This window comes from Marmota monax, unplaced genomic scaffold (genome assembly GCF_021218885.2).
Source record: "Marmota monax isolate L192 unplaced genomic scaffold, Marmota_monax_Labrador192_F-V1.1 WCK01_AAM20220418_F8-fsc00087, whole genome shotgun sequence".
Taxonomy (NCBI): domain Eukaryota; kingdom Metazoa; phylum Chordata; class Mammalia; order Rodentia; family Sciuridae; genus Marmota; species Marmota monax.
The window spans coordinates 6,130,181-6,137,397 of NW_026693476.1; the positions used below are offsets into that span (position 1 = coordinate 6,130,181).

Sequence of the window (7,217 nt, forward strand, 5' to 3'; positions counted from 1 at the left end):
TTATTTTGCCAGTTAATTTCCCATCATTACCTGTCCCCTGAGCAGGTGTGTCAAATCTGTTAATGCTTATCTCTTTGCCTTCAAACCTCTAAAATTTTGTTGACAGCGAACTTGCTGATGTATCCTCTCATATTGTTTAACCCTTATCTCATTTTGCCGTTTTGATTCTGTCCATAGAATTTTGTAGGGTTTTCCAAATGGGTAGAGCTAGGTGCACTCCACTTGACCTCTTTAGGAGTGCCCATATGCTGCCTGAAATATTTAACAGTGTTTTTAACAACTGCATAATAATTCACATGTAAATGTGCCATGACTCGCTTAACCTCATCTTTTGTATGTTTTTACCTATTTTTTTTCTGTATGTTTTTACCTTATTTCCTTAAGTTAAAATACTAAATATGGGGATTTTGGACCTAAGCATATGTGCAATCTAAGGACCCGGCAGGTACTTGCACACATTGGACTGTCCACCTGTGTGCCCGCAGAGGGTGATAAGTGCCCACTTTGCCCTCCCCATGAGCCCCTATGTCAATTGTTGCTCCACTTCCTCTTGGACCATCTCTACTTGAACCGTGGACTTGATCTGTGAGACTTCTCTTCTCTTTGGCTGTTGTTCCTACACACAGATCTCCTGGGCCTTGGGGAGTCAGCTGTTTGCTCTGAGCTCACCTAAGTAGGATCAGAATGTACTCCGGAAACATCTTCCAGGGCTCCTTTCCAACGGTGCTTTGCATTTTGCATTTACCCTGAATTTCCTTTTGGCTTTTCCATGTAGAACCTTCCTTGGGATGCTGGCTCCTTGCTCTTTAGCCCTGTTACCTCTGCAGCTGATACTGTGATATTGTCTGTTTATCCACATGGTGATGGAATGAAGATTTATGCCTTCATCTTTATTATTTGTTTTTTGGTACAGGGGATGAAACCCAGGGGCACTTTACCATTGAGCTACATCCCCAGCTCTTTTTATATTTTATTTTGAGACAGAATCTTGCTAAGTTGGTGAGGCTGGCCTCTAACTTCTGATCCTCCTGCCTCAGCCTTCAGATTCACTGGGATTACAGGCATGTGCCACCCTGCCTTGATTGATTCTTAATCTTGTCATTCTGTAGACAATGGCATGACTAAGTCAGCTTGTGAATTTACTGATCTGCTCTCAGAAAGAAGAGAGCTTAACGAGTTCAAAAACTAGACAAGTGCTGTGTGATTTTTTGCAGGGTAAAGTGCTCCTGTTTTCCAAGCTGCTAAATTTTTCACCGTCTTAATTTATTGGCTTGGGTGTATGAGAGGTGGGGGAAGAGGTCCTTGGACAGTGCACAGTCCAGTGCACTGTCCAGCATGAATATCCCTGAGCACATTCTTGCACATTCCTGAACCCTGATTCAAAATCAGGGCCGGGGAGTCCTCCACAGAAGCCTGAGGCCCCTTTGTTCCTAATCCCATTTATTCTTTCAGTAAAGAAAGCATTGCTGATACAGTATCCCCTAATGCCTGAAGTCACAAAACACAGCACTAATTTTAGTTTTTAATGATAACATTACAAAAGCCAAAAGATGGGATTGGCAGCCTCCATGAAATTCACTCTATGCCTGTCTCTCGCTGTATCTTTTCATGTTTCTGTCATTTTATAGATTCTTTCCCTGCCTATTTCTGGATGTGTGTCAGCTTGCCCATTTCTATTGTTCACTGTCTGTATTTCTTTCATTCTCTTTCTCGATTCAGTGTCTCACTACTTTTTCTACCCTCCTTTCCCTCTCCAGTAACAAGACTATAATAGAGTAGAATTCTTCTGTTTACATTTTTGCTTTATATAGTGAATAGTTGTTCATTCCCAGTTCCATGCCTTCAATAGTTTTCTGTTACCAGTTTTAAAGAGAATTGAAGGGTTTTTTTTATTGACTTATTTATTCTTTGATATTGGGGATTGAACCCAGTACTTTCCCACTGGAGACATGTCCCCGTCTTTTTTTAGACAGGTGCTGGCTCAGTTGTTTAGAGCCTCACTAACTTGCTGAGGCTGGCCTTGAACTTGTGATCCTGCTGCCCCAACCTTCTGAGTAGTTGGGATTACATGCATGTGTCACCATGCCTGGCTATCTGAAAATTTTTAACATACCTTTCTCTTTAAAGGATGAATTACTTTGAATTATTTGTCTCCCGACTGAATTTTTGTCCCCCTGCAGGTCAGTATCACCTGGAGGCAAGATTTCTTGACGCAACTAAGTGCTGGAGTCCCGGAAGTCCAAGGAAAAAGCCCGCATCTGCTGAGGGCCTTCTTGCTGCATCATCCCATGGTGGAAGGAGGAAGGGCAAGAGAGTGCAAACTGAATGTTCTTAGAATATGCACAGATCTGGGTCATGGGCTTTCCTGAATCACCTAGCTTTGCTGTGGTGCCTCGATGAAGGTGGGGGTGGAGCATACTGGTGGAGGCCTTGGGCAGAGTTCCTGAAATGCTATGATACTCTGTTCATTTTTTCCACTTATTTCAATATGTCCATATACCCTTCTTCTTGGTCATTTAAAAAGTTTTATTATTAGCATAAAAATAAGGCAGGTTTCAAATATAGATAATAAAAATAACAGCTGACATGTATGTGTACCAGGCGCTCTGCCAGGAACCGGACGGTCATCACCTGCTTTGAGTTTTACTCCAATGTCACCTTCTCAAGTGAGCCCTTCCCTGGCCACCCTATCTAAAATGCCAACCTCCTTGCCCCTTCCCATTTCTTTTGCTTTATTTTTTTCTCCTTAGTGCTCATCCCTCTCTAACACACTCTATTTTTCATGATTTAGCTTCTTGGTCTCTTTCTCTCTAGAACACGTACTCCCTGAGGTCAAAGATTTTCATGTGTGTTGATCATCGCTGAATCCGTGGCTCCTAGCACAGGGTCTGGCATTCATTCATTGTTGAATGAAGAAGTGAAGTCTTTAATATTCGCCACAGCCCTGCCCGATATGATCTCCATCTTAAAGCTGAGGAAAGTGAGGCACGGAGCAGGTGGGTAATCTGCTAAACTCACCCCATGTGTAAGTGAAAAGGCTGGTATCTACTTCTCTAGCCTCTGCTCTTAGCAATCAACAATGCCCAGCTACCCACTACTCATTTTTTCTTTCTTTCTTTTTTAAATTTTTTTAAAGAACCATGAAATTCAAACCAAACAAAACCAAAATGTTTAAGAAAAAAAAAAAAAGTTAGAGAAATGGTTGAAGCTCCCTTTTTAGCCTTTCTCATTTCTGATCCCTGCCAGCTGTCCTCAGCAATCACCATCCTGAAGCTGGTGGTCCCCTCTCCACCTTCCGCTGTCTGTTTTACCGTTTGGAACTGTCTCCTGGCATCTTCTGAGCCCTGGTGGAAAGAGGCCCCAGAGGTAGACAGGAGCTACACAATGAAAGCTCCCAAATCCACCTTGCAATGGGAGTATTGACTGCTTTTGTTCCTTTCACGCTCTTATTTTTTTTCCCCCTTTTCTACTTACACTCATTTTTCTAGCTGAAAATAGAAAGCCTTATCAGATTGGAATAACAGTCCTTCTTGCTGTAGGTTTTTTTCCCCAAAGACTGGATGCATTTGGGCCTCATCAGAAAGCCATCTGCTCTGTGCGCAGGCCTATTCAGAGCCAGAAAAAGAAAACGAAGGAGGGGGAAGCCCTGGCTTACGCATTTTGAAGAGCTGAGGCTTGCCAACCCCACCACGTCCTCCACAGAAGCTGACCATGGGCAGTGGACTGACTGGGAAGGGAAGACGTGAGGACTTCTGCAGAGTGTGCGGTGACCTTGCACAACTCTATTGCCAGGAAAGGAAAGAGGCTGACTGAAGAGGAACGAAAGCTCCGAGTAGGTCCTCCAGGAACAAGATGAATGGTTCATGGCTTGCTGCCCTTCCATTGAGGCCACCCCTTCACTGTATTTCTTGTTCCTGTGTCACACCCCACCAGTCTTAGTCCAGGTCTCTCATGGAAAGATGCCACAAGGTTCTCAGAGGGCACCTCATTTAATGCGCGGGGTGCCCTTGCTGCTTGAGGGACCACCACCCAGGCTGTGGTGGACTAGCAGACCTTCCACTAAAGGTAGCCGCTCACCGCATCCGCCAATGTGCTCCACCCCCACCTTCATCAAGGCACCACAGCAAAGCTAGGTGACTCAGGAAAGCCCATCAGACCCAGATCCATGCGTATTCTAAGAACATTCAGTTTGCACTCTCTTGCCCTTCCTCCTTCTGCCATGGGATGATGCAGCAAGAAGGCCCCCAGCAGATGTGGGCTTTTTCCTTGGACTTCCCAGCAGTAAGGGAAATAAATGTGTTCTTTATAAATTAAAAAATATATATAAAATACTTAAAAAATCAATTTAAATTTTAATGCTTGCATTTTTATAAGTACAAAAGCCATATAGCCTGGTCGTAAAACATTTAAATAATACATATATACCTAAGAAAGTTAAAGACCTTCCTTTTCCTATCACAGATTATTGTTAAATTTTGTTATATATTCTTAAAGAATTTTTCACTATTTGTATACTTCTGATATCTATAGAACTGTATACCTGATAGCATCCGATAGTTTCCGTATCCCACCTCACCTCTAGTTATTTATTGACCATCTGTCTTTCCTACCAGACTAATGTCCACAGGACCTAGACCTGGATCTGAGCCCAGATGGGGAGCTCTGCCATGGAAGCACATCTCATTCTCCATAATTACCCGAAATCACGTCCATGTCCCCAACCAGAAGCCCAACTTGTACCCTCCCTCCCCCATGGAGCTTTTTCCATTTTACAGAGAGGGGAAAATGTAGCACTCAGTTTTGACATTTTTGAGAGGAAAGATTATCATTATTTCCAAAGATAAAACAACGTTCAGGGCCTGGCTTGTGAGGTTGCTTGCTGAGTAAATTATTCAAACATGGAGGTTGGTTCTGGTCGGCTGCTGTGCTACCAGAACTGTGGGCCTGGCTTAACTCTTGGCTGGCTCTGCACCCCGGTGCTCAGGGCTGTGCACCATTAGGCTCCAGGCGTTCTGGCTAGCTCAGGCCTCTGAGGTGTGGCCTGGAGGTGAGGCTCTTGATGCAGGCCCTGCTGGGAGTCTCTCCATGGCCAATTGCTACAGAGTGACATTCTGGTCCACATGCTCAAGGCTGGGCAAGGAGCCGTGGAATTGCCATCAGCTCAGAGATTCTCAGGCACGCAACCACTGGGACAGAACTGACCTCCCACATGACTCCTTTTTATGGTGTAATCCTTTTTTAAAATTTATTTCCACTCTGCCATAGACTTGGCTCATTCATTTTCAGAGGGTGCAGTTTTCTCCAGGGATGAAGTGTGCCGATTCTTCAATGTATTTTAGCTTACAAGACGTTTGTCTTCTCCCCTTCTGTTTTGATTTTGCTTTGAGCCAGTGGCAGATAGTAATTCTGATACAGAATAGCTAAAGGCAGTCCTTTCAACAGTCAGTGGTTTAATCATAGAAAAAGAAATATTCTTTCTCTTTTTCTATTCTTTTCCTTCTCTCTGGCTGCCTCCCTCCCTCCTCCCTCCCTCCTTATTTATCTTATTTCTCCTTTCTTTCCCCTCCCCCTCATCCTTCCTATATGCACTGTTTTATTTTTAAATATGGTTTTGTACTTTGTTCATAAAAGATGTTAATTCTACCTCTCATCCCCCCCCCCAATTAGTATACAAAACTGACTTACCAGATATTAAAATATCTGAAGGCCTATGCACAAGGCACTGGGTTCAATCCCCAACACCACAAAGAAAATAAGAAAAAAAAAAAAAACATAAAATATCTTTAAAAGTTCCAGGCACCAAAGTTATAAGGTGACTAAATTATGAACGAGACTGTAAAACTATTCCTATAGAGTTCCAAGAATATATGGGAATAAAATACATTATTAAAGAAACATTTCAAATCAATAGAAGAGAAAGGGGTTCTTCAAGAGATGGTGTTGAAAAATACTGTCTAGTCATTTGGAAAAAGTAAGCCTGAATTTAAACCTCATTTTTTAATATAAAAATAAAATCCAGAAATATTAACAAAAATTTACATAAAAATGAAACCATAAAGGTAGTAGAAAAATAAGTAAAATTCTTCATAATTTGGGGATGGAAAGACCTTTATAACATAAAGAAATTCAAGTAGAGGGGCTGGGGTGTAGTCTATTGGAGCATGCTTGATCAACATGGCTGAGGCCAAGGGTTCAATACCCATCACTGAAAAAAAAAAAATCAAGTAGAAAACAATGATAGATTCTGCTATATAAAAATGAGAGTTTCTCTCTCATCTGAAAGAAATGTACCATGTAAACTTTTGAATGAGAGCGGATAAGTTACAAATATAGGTATGTGTATCCTATATAAGATGAATAGCCTAAATATCTAAAAAGTTTTTACAAATTAAAAAAACTGTGGCTGTCCTTAGAAAATGGGATTTGGCACAATTTTATTTCTACTTTTATATTCTTTCAATTTTTTTTTACATTAAGTAGTTTTAATATGTTAAATCCATTGTCTATTAAAAATATTTTTAAATGTAGATGGGCATCTTTTTTTTAGTACTTAGATCTAAAGCCCAAAACAATTTTTCCACAATTGCCCAATGAGTCTGCTTTGTGATATTAATCATTATACATAGCCTTCAGTAAAATAACACTGAAAAAATAATATCCATGAGAAATAATGGAGGAAAAATTAGAAGACAAAAAGATTTTTAATATAGAGTGGCAGATTCCAAATGGAGTCCATTTGTTCTTTCAGAACCTGAGTTGAATCTAAATCTTCAGATTAAATTTGGCTTTTTTTTTTTTTTTTAAGGATAAGAGTCCATTTAACAAAAGTTCTTTCACCCGTCAAATAATGATTTTTGTGCCAAGGTCTTTTCTTCTTATTACAGGATTTTCTTTCTCTTTTTTTTCTGCCTTCTCTCTCTCCTTTTTTTCCCCTGACATCTAAGTTGTACCATTAAATAAAATGTATGATTTAAATTTCAATTTTACTGAAGCTGCAGGTAGAATTAAAGGGATCATACAGATGAGCGATTTCATTGAATGTCACTTCACATAAATTTACATAAAGCTTCAAAAAAAAAAAAAAACCTCTACACAGCCTCTAAAAAATTCTTCTGAAGGAGAAGGGAGAAAAAAATGCATACTTACGGAGTATATATGGTTTGTCAAGCACTGAACTGGAGTGCTTTGTTTATAGCATCTCATTTAACCCTTACGGC

At 40.7% G+C, this 7,217-nt stretch overlaps 1 long non-coding RNA gene across 7 annotated transcripts in view; it reads left to right on the plus strand.

Moving 5' to 3' along the window:
- Positions 1 to 6,765, plus strand: part of LOC131424682 (uncharacterized) — a 57,138-nt gene extending 50,373 nt beyond the window's left edge. The window contains exons 3-5 of one of the 7 annotated variants that reach the window (XR_009228086.1): positions 2,181 to 2,666; positions 2,815 to 2,996; positions 3,540 to 4,313. This is a non-coding gene — a long non-coding RNA (uncharacterized LOC131424682). Of the gene's footprint in view, positions 1 to 2,180; positions 2,997 to 3,539 lie in introns of all 7 variants that reach the window. The other 6 variants (XR_009228087.1, XR_009228088.1, XR_009228089.1 and 3 more) reach the window with 6 other exon arrangements.
- Positions 6,766 to 7,217: the final 452 nt, after the last annotated feature.